Raw genomic sequence first — 21,752 nt, 5'->3', positions numbered from 1 at the left:
GCTCTGAGTGTTTGCAGAGTGATGTTTTCGTGTTTTTCAGAGAAGGGAGCCAGTCATACACAGCTCACACATCCAGCACTGCAAGCAAGAGGCAATAATCCCCAAATCCAAGTGACTGGGGATGTGCATTTGGGCTTTAAATGAGAAAAAAAGAGAGATCAAGCTTGGCACTGGGGGTGGATGTTTGGGCTGCAAGGCATCAGTCGCTGCAGAAGTGGTTAAAGATATAAGTGACAGCAATTCAACTGATTTTCAGAAAAAGTATCATTACTTTCATTTAAAACCACTGTATTCACAAGTATTTTAGCTCAGCAAGATAAAATAGGATCTCTGGAGTTATTTTTTCTATTCTTTGATAAAACTCAGCCAAGGTGTAACATGAGAGGCACAATTCACTTGCTTCGCCTCCCAATTGCTTTGTCTGTCATTGTGTATTGATTTGCATGCCTTGACACATAAAATTCAAGTTTTAAAGTATTTTGAGTATCTTATGCTTTTCAGGGACTTCACTCCCCTTCTTTAGGCAAAGGTAAAAATGCAAACTCTAGAATATTGTTTCACTTTATTTTATCCATTTGCAAATGTCATGCCCAGCATTGAACATGATTGTTTAATGAAGTTGTGATCCCTTCTTAATAGAAAGGCTGAGAGAGATAATTAAAAATGATGGGCTTTGGTGAGACAGGTGTCTCCAGGTTTCTTATCTGAACCACAGAGGGAGCCTTGGTTCTCCACAGAGAAGATTCAAAGAAGTTGAAGCACCAGTGTGCTGAGTTGCCTGAGAGGAGGAGGAGGAGGGATTGTGTGGCTCTTCCATTGCACAGAAAAGGAGCCTGAAAACTGATTACTGTGAGCATCCTCAAGTGTTTCACTGGCCCCTGCTGATGTTTAAATATCTGAGCATCTTTGAGAATATCTGGAACTTGGGTGCCATCCTGATACCTCTCAGGTGAGAGAGAAATTGCAGCTATAGCAATTCCACTTCCATCAGAGTGGGAAGCCTGGTTTGTTTGTTAACCAAAGACAAGGATTTTTTTCAGATTTCTCTAGATTGAAAGTCAATATCCTTTCCCAGTATTTAATCCATTTCATATTGGAAGCATTATATGAGGTTAGTTTTGCACAAATCACATTGTGGGTTTGGTAGGAAAGGTTTCATTTGGTTACAGTGAGGAAAATAAATGCAAATATGAGTCTTGTGATTTGCTGATGGTTTTTAATTCCCCTGCCTTTCAGTGGCATAGCTGGAGAATTGGGTTAAGCTTCTGGGCATGAGCACAGCAGGTTTCTGTATTTATTGGGTATAACCTATTTTTTCCCTTTCTTTTTAATCTTTGTTTACTTGCCAGGCTTTCCTTCGTGGCCTCCTTTCTACTACTGCACACTGCATTCTGCTCTCTCATGTTGTTTACTGTAGCTTAGACATGAAAGGACAATGAAATGGACATTTTAATCAATTAACTGCAGCCTGATCAAAGACCCTTTTCTTCCTTATTGTTGTTGTTGTTTAAAGTGTTTTTATTTACAACACCCAGCGGGGCTTTTGATTCGTGCAGCGTGACAAAGTCGCTGCCTTGCACAGAGCAGCGAGCTGGGAGTCTAAAATCTGCTTTTGATCAAGGCCTTGCTTTCATCACAGGTGGTGTCAGAGCTCTGAGCAGCTCAGCTTTGCTCTGAGCTGATGCTGAAGGCACAAGGGGAAAGTTTTGGCACAACAAAACATTCATGAGCAAAGAGCAGGGGAGAGAGGCTGGGTCTTACACACTGGGCCTTCACCCAGCTCCTTTTGCCTTCTGTCCTGTGCCTAATGTTTTGCTCTTAGAAGAGAAAAAAACCACCTTCAATTTCAATTCTCAAGGGCATAAAGGAGGGTGTTATTCACATGAATGCACTGTCACCTGTTTGTGAAAGTTCTGAGGTGGAAGGGACCCCACCAACATCGTCAAACCCACCTCTTATGTGGGTTATGCCCATACAGAGATTGAGCCCACAATTAAAAGGCACTATTAAAAACAGGCTCTAACCAGCCTTGTCACAGAATTGGAATTTTTTAGTGCTTTACAAACAAAAAATCCCAAACACTTTATATCACATATTAAAGCACGTTCTTCACGTCCAAGATTCTTAGTAAAAATAAATACAAAAGCAAATAAATGAACAATAACCATTAAAAGTACTTTATGAAACATCTTTTAACAAACAAAAACTAAGTCATGCATTTGCTAATCAAAATACACAAGCACTCACACAATTGTTTCACATGTCCAAAGATCAAGCAAAAGCAATCATTAAATGCTTGCCCCAACTGTCAGCATGTGCAACCTCCTGTATCACAGGAGCTGTCAATGCATGAAAATTACAGGCCCTGCAATTATAGAAAACAAATATAAAAAAATATCCATCTTTTAAGACATTCAAAAATATCCATATATTAGTATGTACTTTTCAAGCACAGTTTTTACCTCCTTACATTCAAAAAAGGCAACCAGACATGTTGGTCATCACTTTTTACATGCATTTACTTCACTTGATGTGCCCCAAAAAATAAAAACAGACAGCAGTCTAATATACAAGTTACAAGAAAAAAAGTAACCACATTTTTAATAAATGTGGTTATTTAATTTAAATTTTTCCTTTTAAGGGTGCTGCTTCCTTCCCTCAGCTGCCTTTTCTACCTCTGACTATTATCCACAACAAAGCAAAGAAAAAAGTGCCTCCAAACGTTTGTGTGGGCAAATCTGGTGTCTTTTTAAAAGAAAACATGACCTGAACAGTGTCATTAATAATCACTATTCCTTCTGATCCTGTTGTTCTGAAGACAAAATTCATTTTCAGATTTCTATGTATATGTAAATGCACAGGAGTAGGAAATGGGTCTGTTGTGTTTCCTGCACATTTTTTTCCAATCTATCTTCCCCAGTGGCAGTGGTTATTGAAAAAGATTATTTTATTAATTAAACATTCAAAACAATGTAGTTTGCTGCTGGCAGCCACTTGTTTGTAATAATCATCTATGCATCATAACCTTCTATCTTTGTGTTTAATTGCTTTTCCCTTTCCCTTCCTCTGGAGCACTCTTTGAAAATCTCTCCTGACCTTTCATGCTGCTTTTGCATTTAATGTAATTTCAGTGAAGAAATGTTTAATTACTAAAAATAATCACTTCTGCTTTTAATCTGTTTATGTGTTTCTGTCTTGCTCTTGTTCTTCTGCTGTAATTCTTCATGATGCCAGTGATGCCTGTGCCAAGGGGAGAAATGATCTCTCCCAATTCTTAGGGCTCCTTCACAGTTATAGGTCAGCCTTTAGTCCCTCACACACCAAAAAAAAAAAAGGGTTTGGAAAAAAAGTTTATTACAAAGCAAGATAAACTAGTTGTCCTTAGCAAATAAAAAAAAATGGGTGACAAAAAAAGTAATGATCCATTTGTGAAGTTCTTAAATTCCTCTAATTTAGTATTGTAGAAATGCATTTTCATAATGTGCAGCGCTACTGAGCATTTATTGTACCTTTGTTTCCCACAGAGAGTGGACTCCATTCTGTTGGAGATCCCATCTCAGGCAGTCTGACAGTGATTATGGAGCAGCAGCCTGATGAGCAGCAGCATTATTGCTGTGGGGAGTGCTGGTGATCTTGGTTTGACTCATTTCCCCATGGGAGGACTTGCCTGCTTCTGAGTGCAGCCTTAATTACAAAGGTGAGTGTTAAAAATTAACTGTCAGCAGGTAAAGCAGTGGAAAAGTGCCAGGGAAGGGAAATCCTCCAGCTCTGTGAAGCTGCAGCCTCTTCAGGAGTAAATATTTGGGAGGCACCTGCCAGGTGCACACAAAGGAGATTACTTAAGGACACAAAACTGTCTTTTGTGTGCCCAGGGATTTTCTAAACTGTTGAATTATATTCCACACAAGGTAGGTAAGTGTTTGCACCAGTGGTGAGTTGTTCGGTTGCCTGATTTTCACACATGATTGTTTAGTAGTGAAGAAGTAAATTAAATGTGTACCTCACACTTTGCATGTTCAGTTGACTATTTAGGTAAAAAATGAGGCTATAAAATCCTTATGATGTTTAAATAAACTTTTTCTCTGTCCAGTGTTGTCAAAAAGGAGAGCAGTTCCACAAGAAAAAAAGAAAAAAGGTCACTATATGATTTAGCAGGAATTCCCAAGCTTCTCCAAATCCAGGACACCCAATTTGTTGCCTAAGCACTCGTATTCTTTTAAAGATTTACAGTGATTTATTTCCAGTGTCACTCACAGCATCATCATTACTGGAAGATCCAACTGTACCAAATGTTACTTTAATAAATCATCAACCCTGAAAATCGATACTCCAATGAATTGAATCAAATGAAACCATTTCTGCTGCACAGTTTCACCCACAAAGTCAAAACTTCTGCTGTCCAAGTTCATAAAATTTCCATCATCTGGTTAGACTAGAGCCATCAGACACAGCTCCCCAGACTCAATGTCAAACAAACCTTATCTGTGGATGGATTTATTTTTTTTATGTCAGCCCATCAATTGTGTCTGTGTTATATTATGGCATTTGCTTCCTCTGAAGTGACATGAACTGCTGCTTTATTTCATATCCTGAAAAGACACCACAAGTGAGGTCTGACCTGCCTTTTTCTCCTTGTTGAGTCCTGGATTTCTGTTCTGAAGGGGAAATGTCCTCCTTTACCTGCTTTTAAACCTGCTCTGGCAGAAAAAAAAATAATAACTCTATTTGTTTCTATCAAGTTTGCTCTCTGGCAAAGTACATGGCATAAAAAGTGTGCATATTTGTAAAGATTATATTTGTAATCACAATGTTGGAGTTTCTGGTAGGATGTTTTTTTCGTATTCATTACATTTTTGGCCTGGAAGTCTCATGGAATTTCTGGTGATTTATTTTCCGGCTGGCATTACTTCCTGCTAGTGATGAAAAAACTTTCTTGTGGCTGAGAAACTCTCCATTGGTAGCCCTTCTTTCACAGCTGTCAAACACAAGGAGAGAAAATTAATTATTTGCAGAATCACAGAATGGGTAATGCAATGATGCCATTCTTTTAGTGATCAAAGTTATTCTACCTGATGAAGAAAATCCAGACAGAGTTTTTTTTATAAACTCCATGTCTTTCTCTTTTAAATGCTCCATTTTCATCTACTATTAAGAGACAAGAGCATTTATGTAACCCTGAAGATGAAGCCACAGGCAGAACAACCAATTTTCTGTTCTCATGTGGTCAGTTTTCCAGTTTCAGTTTTAATTTGATGGAAAATAGCAAAAAAATTTTGGAGCAGTTTGCACTAATTCAACTATAATACTGATTTTTGGCTGATTTCAATGCTTGTGTGCTTGCTTGTGGTTTCCTCAAAGACCTGAAAAAGCGATATAAATATATTTTAGCAGCTGATAAATATATTTAAAGAGCTTTTCTTCCTTGTACTCAGCTGTCATCTCTTCCAACATCCTTAAATATAAATGTTTGAAAGCTCTGGTGTTCTGTGAGTGAGCTGCTGCCACTGGGGAGAGGCAGGAGAAACCCTTCCCTCTCTGTGCTCTGATGGAGTGGATCACACAGGACATTTGGGATTTTCTCCCCTTCTGTGTGTTTTACCTCATCACTAACTGCAGCATTTTTAAGTCCATCCCCATTTTCCTAATTGTTGTGATATTTTTGGTTGAATTCCATCCTTTCACCTTACAGTAATTTTCATGGTTGTGACAGGAAGGGTGGGCGAGCCCTTCCTGTCTTGCAGAGATGCAGAGAAAACCACGCCAAGTTTGTGCCAGGATTAGAATCAGAGAACCTGTTTTGTGTCCTTGTCCTTTTTCCTGTGTCCATTTTCCACCTGCTCCTGCTTGTCTCGATGCCTCCTGGCCATGCTGTGATGGGAAGGGCTGCCTCAGGGCTCTGAGAACTTTAAAGGAGGTGTTGGGAGGTGTTAGAGCCTTGCAGATTTATAGAGTTGTTGCTGGACATTAGAAGTCTGTGAACTTAATAAAGTTGGCCTCGGGGATGTGTGGGTTTAAGGGCTCTGAAGGATTTGGGGATATAAAAATGCTTTTAATAAGTAGGTAACTCACCTTTAGGTCTTAAAAAAAAAAACCCTATTAAAAATCATCATCATGCTGGACAACTATGATAGATAAAGCAAAATTAGACCTGTCTTCCCAAAGCTTTCTTTGAAATGTGGGATGTCACTCTGCACCACCACAATTCCCAGCAAGGTGTAGATTTATTCCAGGTGGTTCTTGGGGCAGAGACAGAATTATAGTTGAGAGTATGAAATTAAGTGTAGGTCTAACAGGACAAGGTTGATCTACATTAGAAATAATTTTTGGAAAAAGATATTTTGAGATTCTTGCCCCTTAAAAATTTTTACCTACTGGGTTTATTTTTTTTAACCAATACTGGAATAGTTCTTTTAGCTCTGATATTCCTCAGGGTGGCAACTCATCTCAGCTACTGTCCAGTGACTGGTCAGGGAAGAAATCACTGAGTTATCCTTGGTGTTAATTGAGTTTACAGGTTAGTTCAGCTCAGAGGAGGAAGGACATGAATTGCTCAGGTGTCTGAGGGCTGCAGGGCTATTGCAAATCCAGGCCTGACAGAGGTGCTGGGTTGGGTTGAGGCAGTGGCTCCGTGTGCCCTGCACAGTCACAGCAGCTTGTGCTTGTATCACAGCTGCTTCCACTCCTTGATCTGTGCTCATGCTGCTGAAATCTTCTTATGGGGAAAGGCTGGATTGAGAGGGTCATTATTCCAAAATGTAATAAAGTCAGGGGTATGAAGGAGCAGAGGTCATTTAGGTGTCATTAGTTACAAGCTATTAAATGGGGATTAGCTTGTGCTCATTGCAGACTGACCAAAGAAGTCCTGGCTCTCTCTTCTGGGTGTGTTGGGCAAAAGAAACAAATGTAACCAAAGGAAATGAATTTTTAGTGATTAATTATAAGAATTGAGTTAAAACTGCATTGTTGAGCATGGTGCCTGGAACTCAGAGGAGAGAGGTTTGGTCACCCTGGAGAAATAAATGGAGTTCCAGGTGTTGACAGCAATGCTTTTATAGGCTCCAATGTAAAAGGGATCCTGTTTCTAAGCCACATAAGAAAAACAAAAATGCCATATTATAATATGGGATTCTAATACCAACCTGAGGAAGCTGATTTGTTACCTCAGTAATTCCACAGATAAGAACCCCAGCAAATCACACAGCACAACAAATGATTTAAAAGCCCTCCTAACTTCAAAGTCCAAACCACCACCTTCACAGCCTTCAAAAAAACACTGCCTTGTGATATTTTCACACATTGAAAAGGAAACCCTGTAGTCAATTATGATCAAAGGCATCTCAGATGTTCTTTAGCCCTCTCCAATAAGTAGCTGATTTCATTTCCCTACTCCAATTCCAGCACAGGCCACAGTGCTAACATGATGACAAAGCTGCACTTGAGGGATTGTATCACCCATAGCTTTCCTTTCCTTTTTCTTGAGCACTTATTAATGGACAAGCAGGCTTGCCTTATTATCCCAAGGCAGATTGTTTTCTGTAAGAAACAATGTGGTGAGAGACCTTCAAAAAGCCTGCTGAGATTCACATTCAGGTTTACCTAATATATTTGAACTTCAGTGGTCTTATAAAAAAAAGTTGCCAGACAAACATTCTGTATATTAATTTAAAATTCTTTGTGGGGAAAGGAGCAGGGAGGAAGGCAGGATGAAAAGTGACTTCAAAGAAGGTCTTTAACAAACCAGGTGTACTACAACAACTTTCTATTTTGAAATTTAAAAGTGCAAGTTAAAGATGTATTTTTTTAATGGGGTGTAGTTAATGGCGCTCTGAAAAAGTGCTGCCAGGGGCTGTCTACTTTTAACCAACAGTTCTTAAAATGGCAAAATATTAAAGCTTTTCACACAATTAAAACTTGAAAATACCATAAAGCTTACTTCTTTTTTTTTCCCCTTTCTTGAAAAATAAATTCATTCTTGTTATTTTATTCTGTTATTCTCCTCCCCCTCCCCATTTGAAATATGGTTTTCTACAGCATGGCCTGTAGCAAGACTAGTCAAGATCCCCAATGAATGACAAGGATGTAGATGTTAAAAGGTTCAGTTGCACTTTCTTATTTCCTTACCCTTAATTTCAGAAATTGGCAGCAGTGCCTTATAAACCCCACACAGCCTTTTGCCTATCTGATCAAAAATGATGTGTTTGGCACAGGATATTTTGGATTCTCTCTGAAAGGAGAGATTTAAACTGGGATCTTGAGATGATCTTTTTGTAAGGTTTGTAGTCTGGAGGAAATTAATTTATGAATTTTGCTGTAGATGTCTCACCTCTTCAAAATGTAATATTTTTTCAGTGACATTAATTCAGCAAACTGTGTTTTGTAAACCAGTTAGGAGTAATTTGTAAAACTTGTCTCTGCACTTGAAATATGAGTTCACCCACTGCCAGCACTTGTCACAATCTGGGGTGCACTTATTAAATAATGGAGTCTCAGGAATAAATGTAGTAACAAACTGGCTTTATTAGAAAGCCAGGCTGGTGACAATGAACAAGGAGAAGAATTACAGCGAGGAGCAGGAGTGTTTTCTCTCTTTCCCATGGAGGCAGAAGAGCTGTGACTTGTCAGGACCTTCTCTCCATCATTTCATTGTGAAAGATCAGCATCACATCTCCTGCTCTGAGAGCAAACCTGCCTCCCCCATTTCTGATGTCCACAATATTTATGGGAGGTCCTTGGATTTTCACAGCCTCTATGAATCATTTTTAATTACTTGTGCATATGCAGAAACAGCGATTTAGGTCTTGTGGAACCTAATTTTTGCAGCAGATTTAGTTAGATCTCTGCAATACTGCTGTAACTAATTTATACATGGCTGAGCTCTGAAACGATTTGTTCTGTAGAAAAGGAGATTTTGCAAATAGGAATAAATGTAGTTAACAATAGTAATATTTCATGATAATTTGAAAAAGAATGGGTTTGGGGTTTGATATGTGCATTAATTTACAATAGTTCAAAAGACACTACTCTCTGGTAGCAATTAATTTTTAACTTTTTCATGGCAAAGATTTACACACAGAATGCAAAAAAATGAATGAGTCAAGCCTGTAAGATCTCAGAAAAGCATTAAGAGTCATAGTATGCAAATCTAATGCAAGTCTTGTTCAATAAAGCTTTAATTATAAGTTAATTATTTATTCATTAAATTGTTTATCCTCCTATTTTATCAACATTCCTCAGGTGTCCCTGCCTAGGAGCTGCAGTTCTTTCAGTGCTGACAAAACTTCAGGCAGTGAATTGTTGCAGTACAGGATTGCATTTAAGCCAAAGTTGATCAGATGACACTTTTAGGTGGAGAAGGAGGAGATCTTTGACACTTCACAGTACCCAAATCTGTGAATTTTAAAGCTTCTCTGACACCTAAAAGTAAAACCAGAACATTACCACGGAGCAAGTACTGAAGTGCAATTTTTATTTTTTTTTTTCTTGAGAGCACCAGGGTTCATTTTGAAGTACAAAAAAAAAAAAAAAAAGTATAAGTTCATTTTGAACTATAAAAAAAATCCTCAAAAAAATAAAGAATATCTCTCAGAGATGCCTTCCTCCCACCTGTGGAGAAGTCCTCCTGTTGAATGAGTCTTTTAAACACATTTTTCCTTAATCTGCACAGAGAAAGCCCGTCCCCAAAACTCTCTGGAGTGTTCTAAACAGCAGCACAGACTAATCAGAATGTTTTGTTCTGCTGAATCACAAGATGTGGGGATTTAGGCCTTGCAAACTGTGCACTGAACACCTGGAATGAGAGAGTGGATTTTATATCATTGCCCAAATCAAGCTCTGTTCATTCAGCTGGCTTTTCTCTCCTTCTTTCCTGCACTGCTTTTTCTTTTAAAATTATAATATGCAAAAGAGGATGTGGCACTATCATAGTGGCTTGCCCTGTTTTCCTGCACAGTCAGAACTTAAACTGTATATTTTGTAACATTAGTAATCCTCAAAGTTAATTGTCAGAGTCTAATACAGTACAATAATTGCCCCTTGAGTGCAGTCTCCAGGCTACCTTATTTTTATGCAGGTTATTAAAAAGGAAAAGCAAAATGATATGTGGAAGATTTATTTAAAATCTGCCCTTCTGAATTTTCCTCTGTTATTTTTTATATTTATTCTCTGCCATGTCAGGTTCGTACAGAAATATCACAAAATCTTATACTGCATGAAATAATAGCAATGCACTTAAGATTATAGATAGAAATTGAAACCCCTGAAGAGAGTTTTTTGATTCCAGATTTTGGATGGGGCAGGAGGGCTGGAAAACCCAGGTAATCAAACCTATTTATTCAGTTGATTAATTAGCAAACAAGCTTTTTCATGAACATGGTGGGTTAATTCCCAGACAAGCATAAAACTGAGAGATCTTTCCACAGCCTATAAAACAGCACCTGGCTCTGGCAGAGACCCAGTGGTTCCACAGCAAACTGCTCATTTATCCTCCACTGGGCTTTCTCACAGATTTAATATTTCTTCTGCTTTCCTGTGCCACAGATACCATTCACTGATATTTCCTGTGAAAATTTCCTTTTTCTGGAAGAGGCCTGGCAGTGATTCTTTCCATGATATTAAACAGACAAATCTTTAAGGTGGAGAGATCGGTGCGCATGCAGCTCTGCCCATGGAGGTGTGACCTGTGCTCTGATCCACAGTGCTGCTGCAGGGACAATTCTGGAATAAACTGACAATTCCAAATAAACTGAGCCATTTATTCCTCTGCATCTCTTCCTGGCCAAGATTTGTTCTCAGGGAGCCAGATGGATGTTTATGGAATGTTTCAGATCTGCACCGCTCCTTCTACCTTCAGTTTTATGAACCTCCTCTGAGTTTTAATTCCTTGACATGCAGGCTGCTGTAAACAACTCATATTTTATGTATCTGTGAAATGTAATCATGACTTTTACGATGTTACTGATTGACGGCCTTCACCACTTGAGCAGGGAGGGTTGGAAGATTCAGATTTGTCAGGAATGGGCGGCTGCTTTGTGATATTTGGTATCTGTGCAAGATGCTTGATGTCTCCAAAGGGATTTCTGAAAATAAATCAGGTCTGCTGCTCAATAACTCACAAGTTCCCAGTGAACATAGCACACTCAGCTTCCAAAGCTGACCTTCTAGGACGGGGTCAAACAGAGCAAGTCTTCAGACCCCTTTATCACATTTTTATCACATTATTATTGTTATCTGTGGTTTCCTTTAGATAGCTGCCAAATTTTGGATGACTGCCATAGACATAACCTATCTAAAAAAGTCCACAAGTATCCTAAAACAGAAAAATTCAGTCCCAAAAACCAGAATTCCACTAAGGCTCAGATGCAGGCTACCCTCTGCAATGACCAGCAATATTTTTAAAGCATAGGATGGAACTTCACTTTTTATACAGATCATTCACTGTGTATCTAAAACATCTGTTAATTGAAGGTGGTCGTATAGACAACTTCATGGCTGCCTAGAATGACAGCTGGCTGAAAATACTTGAAAATTCCATTTATTTTATCTTTGAAAAGGCATAGTGAGAAAAAAAATCACTGACTGCTTTTATATTCTGATCAGTTTTGGCACATATAGATGGAAGAGGGTGTAAACAGTGTATTTTTATATAGGTGGCCATTGAATCATAGTATGTATTGTAGAGGTGGCCTTTGAGCCATAGTAAAATCCATGTATTGTATAAGTGGCCTTGCCCCAATCCCAGTTGTTCTAGACGGGCTGCAGCTGTGGTTAGTGAAGATAACTGGGATAAAAGGAGGTGGGCTGGCTGGTCAGGGAGAGCCTTGGAGGATGAAGAATTTGGAACAACACTGCTGTGAGGGGCTGCCTGTGAGGAAACCACCCAGAAGGTATGGGACTCTAGAAATAGGATAACAGCAATATGATAACAACATTTTTATCTGCTGTGAGTGAAACACATGCACACAGCACCCTCCTCTCTCTCTCTCTTTCCTCATCTCCCTCCCTCCTCTCTGCCCTTTTTTCCCCTCACCTCTCTCTCCCCTAATTGAGCCCTTCCAGTACCTGAGGGGAGCCTTCCAATAATATGGATGGGAATTATTTACCAGGGCCTGGAGTGACAGGACAAGGGACAATGGCTTCAAATTGAAAGGAGGTTTAGATTAGATATTAGGAGGATGTTTTTACTGTGAGAGTGGGGTGGCACTGGCCGTGGCTGCCCCTGGATGCCTGGCAGTGCCCAAGGCCAGGCTGGATGGGGCTTGGAGAAACCTGGGGTAGTGGAAGCTGTCCCTGCCCATGGCAGGAGTTGGGACTGGATGGGCTTCAAGGTCCCTCCCAACCAAGCACCATGTTTCTTTTTTAAATTTGCAAAGACAGGCAAATTTCTGCATTGTGGAAACTGACAGCCAAGCCCATCCAAGTCCACCAGGGCTCCTGGTTGCTTTAAAAATATCTGAAATTCCCAAGTGGGCTCTCTGAGGCTGTGCCATCACTTGAATCACTGAAATGTAAGAATGTCAATGATTAAATCCTGTTGCAAATCTCTGTGATATTTGGGCATGAGTGTGTGTGTGGTTTTGTTTTGTTTTTTTTTTTTTTTTTTTTTTTTTGATCTGGGGTTTTTATTTTTTTTTTTAACTTTGTAGAATTATTTGTATTGTATTTAATGTGCATACATATGTTATATGCATTGTATTGTGTTGTACTGATGTGTAGAACTATTTAGTGCCAAATGCAGTTTGTTTTGTGCAGTCAGTCTATTTTTTAAACATTGGTGAAGGTGCCTCCAGCACTGGTTATGTGCCTCTCATGTAAATAAAGTGCTGTCCTGCTGCTCAAGTGACTCTCCATACATGGATTCATGGATTTCAACAGAGAGGGAGGAAATGCTAAATTCACTGCCCTCAGGGTAACTAAGGAGAGGTATTTAGGATGGCAGAGTGGATACAAATAATGCAGTGGCTGGGTACCAACACCACATTCTCCTCTCAGCTGAAGTGTAACAAGCTGACATTTTTTTCTCCCTAATTACTTTTCTACATTCCTTCAACATGCAAACCCAGCAATCATTCCTTTTCAGACATTCCAGTTTTGCTGTGCAGGGCCCTTTTAAAGTGATTTTACTGAGGAAAAAAAAGAAGGTTCAAGCTGGCCTATGAGCACAACTGATTCCTCAAAAAGCTCCTTTATTCTGTGGCAGAGTCTATTGTTCTGTCAGAGAATTTGACTCACTTCTAAAAGGCTTGTGCTGAACTGCAGGTGTCCTTTTCTCTTTTTGTTTGTCATGATATAGATGCATTCTCTTAGCAAAGGAGGTTCAGTGACTATTGAGTTACAATAATATTTTTGTTTTCATTTCTATTTTGTTCAGCCCTTTTTTTATGTTCTTTCATTTTTTTTCCCTTCCTATCTTGAAAATAGGCAGGAGTACAAGTGTAGCTTCAAGATTAGATCAACAAAAGCAGTGCTCACTATTCCCCTGAAAAACTCTCTTTAGCTGAGCACCATTTTGGCGACTTTGGGGTATAAATGACGGTAGATTAAAAACATTGGGTCCCTGTGCCCTTTTCATTCCATTAAGAGCTAACATGTGTATAATTACCAAAGCAAATGTGCAGCAGGCAATCATGTAAATACCAATAAAGGTTTCTTAGTGGCAAAGCTGATTTCATGTAAATAACTCCCCTTAATTTGTTTTAATTTAAAAAAGCCTAATTACAGAGAGCAGCTTACGTTGATCAGCGTGTTCAGATGAACACTGGTATAGGTCAGCTGTAAATAAATAAATAAATGAGGAAATTATGTAAAGAAATTTTAAAAAAAATAGTGTCAGATAAGAAAAGTTGATTTAGAATACTGGCACAGAACGAATGTTGTTGGATTCATCCCAGTTAGAAAGTGAAGGATAGATGAAAATAGTTCAACTGGAAAAAAAGGAGAAAAAACCCAACAAAGGAACACACTCCCTCCCTTCCTGCCTTCTGTTCCTCTCTCGTTCCATTCCCTCCCCAGAAATATCCATCGTGTGTTCCTCTTCCTACTGGGGACATGAAGCAAAGGCTTAGTCTGGGTAAAACAGATTTTCAGATATTTAAAAGAAATAACAGCAGCCTAGTGGTAAATCTGACCAAGTGGTCATTTGATTATTGTCTAGAAAAATATGGAAATATGGAATTTTCTGTAACTCAGACAAGGCAAATATTTTTTTCAAGGTAGTCCAATCACAATAGAATGGACTAGATGCCCATTATGTGAACTTTCTAATCTTTTTATAATAATTCAAGTACTTAAAACATGTTGAAAATTAAAGATTAGCAGAATTATCACCAGTAAGGAAAATAATACAGAATTAATTGATCAAGGTAGGGTTTTCTCCCCACAAGAACAGTTCACATAAGAACAGATAAGAATTTTCTTTTTATTTTTAAATCTGATGATTTTTCTTTTGTTCTTTGAGGGTAAGATTCATGTGATCACATTCTTTGTCTCCTGCTCCGATAAACTTTTGACCTTGCCAGTGATTTTAAGCCAAATTTGAGAAAGGATTAGAAATCTCAAAGCTTTGATAAAAAAAAATAGTTGTCAAATAAGGGTGGCAAGGAAGAAGGGAGAAGATAATGGTGAGCTTTGGATTTTATGTCATTGTTAAACATGAGAAAATCTACCAATCCATGTGAATTGTGGTCCTTTTTTACATACTGTAAAGGGAAGATGAAATCAAACAACCTGCTGCAAAAATATTCAAGCTTGTATATTTATGGGGTAAGCATCACCAAATTTTGGTCCATGTGGTTTTGGTGCAGCAATTTCTGAGTTAATTTCTACAAAGAACTTCAGCAGCTCTTAAAAGCTGAAAGCTTTTCAGTCCACCTCTAACACTCACAGAGGTGAAAAGGTATAGAAATTTCATGCTCAAATTCTTGCTTTATTTTGAGTCAAGCCAGGCATTTTCCCAACGTGACCTGAATTCCCTAAATGCCACTAGCACCAATGAGAATTTAATTGTTCACTGGGGATAGAAATTTTGAGCTGTACATAAACTATCTGTGCAGCTCCATTAGTAGATATGTAAATTAATTGGTCTGAAATTGCTAATAGGATATCAGAGAAAACTAAGGCTTTATTCTAGTGCTAAAAAGAGGAAGTTTAGCATTTCATGGGAGGAGATAATTTCCCAAAAATCTGACGATTCAAAATTCAGCAGTAGGTAAAGACCCACCATCTCTACCAAACCTCAGAAAAGAACAACAGCTGTGCATTTGCACAGCCCAGGAAAAAGTTTTATTACTGAGTTTTATTTCTCATAAACCTATTCTGTCGCGATTTTTAATAAATTAAATTTATCTCCCCAAGCTGAGTTTTGGCAGTGACAGTAACTGGTGAGTGATCTCTCCCTGCCCTTACCTGGACAGATGAGCCATGTATTATATTGGAATTATATTATAGTATAATATATTATAGTATATTTATTATATGTATTATATTTATTATTACTTTTATTATAGTATGTGATATTTATTATTATTATATTATATTTATTTAATTTTAGTATATTATTTACATCTCATCTGTCCAGTGAGGATGGGAGTGATAGGGCAGCTTTTGTGAGCACCTGGTGTCCAGTCAGGCTGTAGCTGAAGCTGTGTCGTTTAAATTATTATAAGAAAAAGAAAAACTTTCAATCAAGGCCACTCTTTCAGTGGCAGAAGATGAAACAGTTTACTGGTTTGTATCTTTCCCCCAGATATTATTATCCTCAGCCATACATCATTCCGCTGCATTTTCACCAAAAGCCATTGATTTAAGCATGACTTGGGAGGCAGAGGGATGTTCAGCAGAGTGATTGCTCCGGTGGAATCGGGAGCTGTGGGGAAACATACAACTTGTTAAACACATTATAGATTTACTGTCTTCTGTGGATATGTCACTGCCAGTGCATCCTCAGCTCAGACAGAACCTTCTTGTAAAGGTGCAGTCCCTGTTCTTCCACCCAAAAAGGTTCTGGTGCACTGAGATTTGTGTCTATGGTCAGGTGCACATGCACAGAATATTTTTGCATTCCCTCATCCACATGAAAAAAAGGAAAGGAAGTTTTCTTTGCTCAATCAGAGGCAGTTCAGTGGGAGAGACTGAATTACACTCCTCTGCCTCCTACAATCAATTGGTTTTCTCTTTGAAAATGAAGTCACACAAAAGCTCAGCAGGGCAGATCTTCTGTGCTTCATAGCTCTGCTCTACCTGTAGCAGAATCCTATTTACAGCCAGCAATGGATTGAAAAGAATATCAGGCTGAGATCAGCACCTTCAGCGCTTACACACAGCCTGGCCTCCTGCTTGATTGATAGAGTACAAGTTTTCCTTGGAGGTTCAATAAGGAGGGCTGAAATTGATGTCTCTACCCCTGTGGTACCTGCTGGTATGTTCAGCTGAATAAATGAAATATGGTTCCTTATCCTAGAAAGCAAAAGAGTAGATCCAGCTGCCCCAGATTCCAGCAGCATTTTATTTATGCAGCTGTAAAACGTATTCATGTCTTTAAATGTGTCCTCTGGAAGGGAAATACAAATATTTGGAGAATACTGGGAGTGTGCTGAGGAGTTGGAGGTAAAATGGTTGTGAGCTGTGCTATCCTAAAATTCAAAGTTTATCAGCTTTGGGGAGAGGTATTGCTCAAGGGAGAGTGGATGATAGGACAAGGTTTTGTCTTTGCTGGCAGAATTTTCCCATCAACCTTGCCCCCAATCCTTTGCAAGAAATGTTGTGTCTTTCCAAAAGCCTGGAGTTAGCAAGTCAGTGTGCTGAGAGCAGGAATGTATTGTGGGCCTCAGTGAAGTGAATCTTTCCACTACCAGGATCAGCTTTTGCTTAAAATAGCATCATTGTCATTCCATAGGAGTGGGGAAATAACAGCTGAGTCTCAAGGAAAATAAACAGCCATCAGCATGTTCTGCAAACAGAGATGAGAAATGTCCATTATCATCACTGTAAACATCCTGTGCATGTATGGGGTTGCCATACAAGCAAAATAGTGTAAATGCTAAACCCCTGGTCCAGATGAAAAAAAATCAATCTCAGCTTTTCCCCATGGGTGTATTGCTGTTCTGAGCGCTGTCTCCAGATGCCTCTCACCTTTCAGAGCTCATTTGAGTGGGGAAAGGCAGATGAGGCCCATCATGGGCATTAAAAAACACCAGGAATGGGATTTATCTCATCCATCTGAGCCAGCCCTGGGTAAAAAGGCAGCTCTGGTTTAATGTTTTACAAATCAGATATTGTAACGGCTGATAACCACTCACCTGCCCAAAACACTCATTGGAATTTAGTTTGTTCTCAAGAGTATAGAAAAAGCAAAGTGTGAATAAAACACAGAGAAAAGTGAGTTTAAGAGGGATGCCAGCTTGACATATATATATATATATATATATATATATATATATATATATATATATATATATATATATATGCATATATATAAAATACCATGGTCTTTTTCCTCTAGACTTCCTCTATAATGAATGGGCAGAAGCAAACATTTTAAGAATGTGGTTTTCCTCATTTTCTGCTTCAAGGTGAGATTAATCATGTTATAAGCACTGATTTCTCCCCACTTAGGAAGGGGCATTTATATTCTCTATATAGTGAAATAAAGATGAAATATTCAAATACAGATGTCTTCATTTGGACCATATAGAGCTAAATAGGATCTTATTCCCACATGCTGCAAAACTTGGAAAAAAATAATATTCCTGTAGCCATAATTGCAAATTTTTATAAATCCACTAGAGTTGCAAGCTTTGCAAATCTTTTAGCACAAGGAAAAGCTCAATTTGGGTGTCAAGTCACTTATTTTATAGTCTGAATGGGAATGACATGCTCCTGGAAACCTGTCCCTCTCTGCAGCTGCTGAGCCCACCAGAAAACTTAATTGAGCTGCTGCATGTGACACATCTGAGAGAAATGTGCCTTTGCAAAGAATAACTTGGGCAGGAGCAGCTGCTTGTGAAATTCTGGCTTTGCTCTGCACTGTGAGGGGATGACTGAGATGAGAGTGGATGTCTTGGCTGGGTTCAACCAGAAAAAATCCTGGTGTTAATTTGGATGGGCAGGTTCTGCCAAGGTTCGCTGTCTCAATTTCCAGGACTTTGGGAGGGCTTCAGCCTTGTCCTCAATTGATCATTTTTACTGTAGTGAAATCAGTGACTTGTCACCAGTTCCTCTCTGGTGATACTTTTCTATTTCTCCATCTCTGCAAAAGCCTATGATTTCCTCTTGTTCAAAATCACTTCAGAAAGGCTTTATAATTTATCTGCTTTTATTTCTCGAGAATTTTGCCTCTTTTCTTCATGGAAAATCCATACTGGAAAAATTCTAAGTGCTCTTTCCCATCCCTCTGTGAATGTGCTCCACTCTTAAGAGAGGTTTTATACATTGGCCCTTTTTTAACTGAAGCACCAACCACCAGAATAACATCAAGAAGCACAGAATGAATAAAACTCTGAACAGCTCATAGCCAAGCCAACACAGGGAGATGGGAATATCAAGATGATGGTGGCCTAGATTTGAAAGTCAATGACTGCTTGAGATTGCTCATTCCTAACCTTTGACATCTATATCTGCTTTTCTTCCTGTTCTTTAGAAACTTCTGCAGCATAACAGATCAAAAAGGCATTTTGTGTTACAAATTTAATCCAGACTCTTTCTTCAGGTTGTCTGCATTTCATAAAGGGAAACAAAAGAAACAAACCCCAGAACCCATCAAATTCTGTTTTGATTTTTCAGGCATAGGCTCAATTATTATTAAAATGAGGTTGGTTATTAAAGAACAGCACACAGTATTTGCACTTTTCTTTCTGCTTTGACAGACTTGTCCAATTTCTATTGAAGATTAAAGACATACGTATATCTTTCCCATCAGAAATGCTTTCCATCAAATTTATTATATGGCACTGGTAAACTAATACTGAAAGTCATTTGAACATTCATTATTATTGTTTTCTGAAGGGTTTTGTTTTTTATTTACTCATTAAAAATTGTGATGCCAGATTTGTAATTTTAGAGATAATAGTCTTGTCTAGATGCATTTCCATTATGAGCTATAGAATTTGATTTCTCTGTGACAATACCTCAGGTAAAGGATATTTTTGTCTAACAGTCAATTTTTTTTCTCTAATTTCACTCAGAGCTCCCCACAGTTGTTTTAAACTAGTCAGTTCATGAGAATCTGAAGTAGGCATTTTAACAATTGTACCTAGATCAGCCTGTCACTGTTTTTTTGCTGTTTTAGCTATTAAACTCAGTAATATTTTTCTCTCTGAGTTGCTGTGTAATCTTGGTTTTGCTCCCTCATTCTTGCTACTTTTTGATAGCAACTGAAATGTTCTCCTACAGCCCTCAAGAAAACATACCCATGGAGAAAACCTGTAATTTTATTCTAATGTACAATAATTTAATGCTGAAAATCCATAATCATCATCAAAAGAATCATGATGTGCTAATAAGACTCCCAGGGACCAGAGTTGTCTCTTGAAATAAGTGTGGAATTTTTTCCTGTAAATGGTCCCTCCTCCTAATATTTCAGTTAACCTTACAAAACTTTTCATTTCACTGGAATTGGAAATAGATAATCAGGTAGAAATAGTGGGACTGAATCCACATTCCTATTTGCTGTAGGAATAAAAAAATATTTTCTTCAATATTTGTACTTAATGAATGAAACCATTTCAGCTTTCTTTAGTAGGAAAGGAACTTCACCTTTATTTCACCACATTAATGAACAGCTCCAGAATAAAAATTTAGGCAAGATATGCTTTTGGTTTATTTAAAGATGCTACCTGTTCTAGTGAGACTGCCCAGACTACTCTAGGATTAAATTCAAGACATATTTGCAGAATATCCCAGTGAACACAGTGTCTGCATTCCCAGCAAATCTTCATCTGAAAGCCCAAGGAGGGCAGATTGGAGCACTGTGGGAACACTTTTGAATATGACAAAGTCCATCATGTATTTTATCAGAATTCTTTCAACCTCTAAGAGCTTAAACCAGTCTTATACTTGAATTTTGCAACAGATTTTTTTCCCCATTCCAAGAGAAATCAGGAGCATGTTCCTTCTGCTCTGTTTTCATTAAAGTGTTTTAAAGATGTTTTATAGAGAAGAGATATTGCCTTAATCTGTATTTGGCTAATTAGGGACACCTCAAAGCATGTGAGAGCATTAGCCACAATCTTACCAAATATAAATGTAAAATATATATATATACCAAATATAAAATGTTTAAAATCATTGCCCTGCATTAGGAAATTTGTGAGATTTCTGAGTATGTTCCACAGTCCTGTCATACTTTTGTAAATATTTCTCTGGTTTTCATCTCAGACAGAATTGCTTAAGTATCAAGTTAGAGGCTGTATTCCAACTCACTGTTTTCTTGGGTATTTGTTCCTAACAGTAATTTTTGTTTGTTTCTCATTTACTCTTATTTATTTTGAGCTTGTGGAGTGATCCACACTGACTTTGCTGTCAGCAGATTTCATTTGTGTGTGAATTCCTCACTCTGCTTTCATAAGCTTGATTTATGGCTTGCCTTTGAACCTGTTCATTTTATCTTGTACTAAATGTGAATTTGAGACAGAGCTGTAATAATTTGTCATCTTTTGCTACATAAAGTTTTCTCCTCTGTGCTTCCTCCTTTTAATTCATTGTGAAATGTACAGCTTAGGCTAAGACTGACTAACAACTGGCTGTTGATTTCCTCTTAATATTTTTAATATTTAAAATTTATTTGGACTCCAAAAAGCTAAGAAGTTGGCCACCCTAAGGATTTTTCCTGCCATGCACTTAGGAGTTGGACTTGATAAACCTTTTGGGTCCCTTCCAGCTCGGAATACTCTGGGATAATCTGTGATAATTGGGAGAATCAATTGCTAAAAAATAATGAATACAAAGCCACCTGTTTGGCATAGCCCTGCTTATTACATGGGATTATAAATGTAGTCAAAAGGAGGTGATTGGTAATTAATTACATTAAAAAGAAATCTCAGTCTCCAGGCTGTGATGAAAAAGACGCTTTATATCCTTGTGATGGGCTGTAGAGGCATTTCTCTTTCTAAACTGGATTTCTTTCAAGGGTGTGTTCCATTGAGTTAACCTCTGCCTTCAGCAGTCCTGAGCAAATTTTTGGCATGATTTACTCTTTAATTACTTATTTGGATGGGTTTTCTCTGAGGCTTCTTACTTGGCTAATAGATATGAAGTTAAGTCTTAGCCACACAAGAGATTTGAACTTTAAGACAGAGCAACCCATAGGTTCATATTACCTTCAGTACACTTAATTTAGTGAGGTTTTACAGAAATGGTTTTGGAGCAATGTAGGTTTTATCATTCAAGAAATAATATTTTTATAAAAGGCTCATTGATATGCCCTTACCTTGTCCCACAAAAGATGTTTGCTCAGGTGCTGCCTTCAGAAGCTGTTTTACAGTTTGGCTTGCAGACCTAAATAATCATTAGATATACTCTGGAGAGTGGAGGATTGCCAAGAAATAGATGAGCAATGAAAAGTAAAAGCAGGGAGAGAAGGATATGAAGTGAAGTCCAAAGTGAGAAATTTTCCAGGACGGAATGCAAGAGGAAAAAAGATTAAAGGAATGAAAACTAGTCATTATATCTTTGAAAGCTTTTGTGGGATAAAAAAAGTACACGTAGTAGGAAGATATTGAAATTGGAAGAGCTTCTTTTTTTAGGACACTCTCTTGGTTTTA

At 38.1% G+C, this 21,752-nt stretch overlaps 1 long non-coding RNA gene across 1 annotated transcript in view; it reads left to right on the top strand.

Annotated features, from left to right (window-relative positions):
- LOC113459823 (uncharacterized) overlaps positions 1 to 21,752 on the top strand; it is a 66,770-nt gene that overhangs the window by 5,761 nt on the left and 39,257 nt on the right. The window contains exon 4 of the long non-coding RNA XR_012577693.1: positions 3,525 to 3,697. This is a non-coding gene — a long non-coding RNA (uncharacterized LOC113459823). The remainder of the gene's footprint in view (positions 1 to 3,524; positions 3,698 to 21,752) is intronic.

The sequence above is a fragment of the Zonotrichia albicollis genome, chromosome 2 (genome assembly GCF_047830755.1).
Source record: "Zonotrichia albicollis isolate bZonAlb1 chromosome 2, bZonAlb1.hap1, whole genome shotgun sequence".
Classification (NCBI taxonomy): Eukaryota; Metazoa; Chordata; class Aves; order Passeriformes; family Passerellidae; genus Zonotrichia; species Zonotrichia albicollis.
This window is presented reverse-complemented; position numbering and strand designations above follow the sequence as displayed.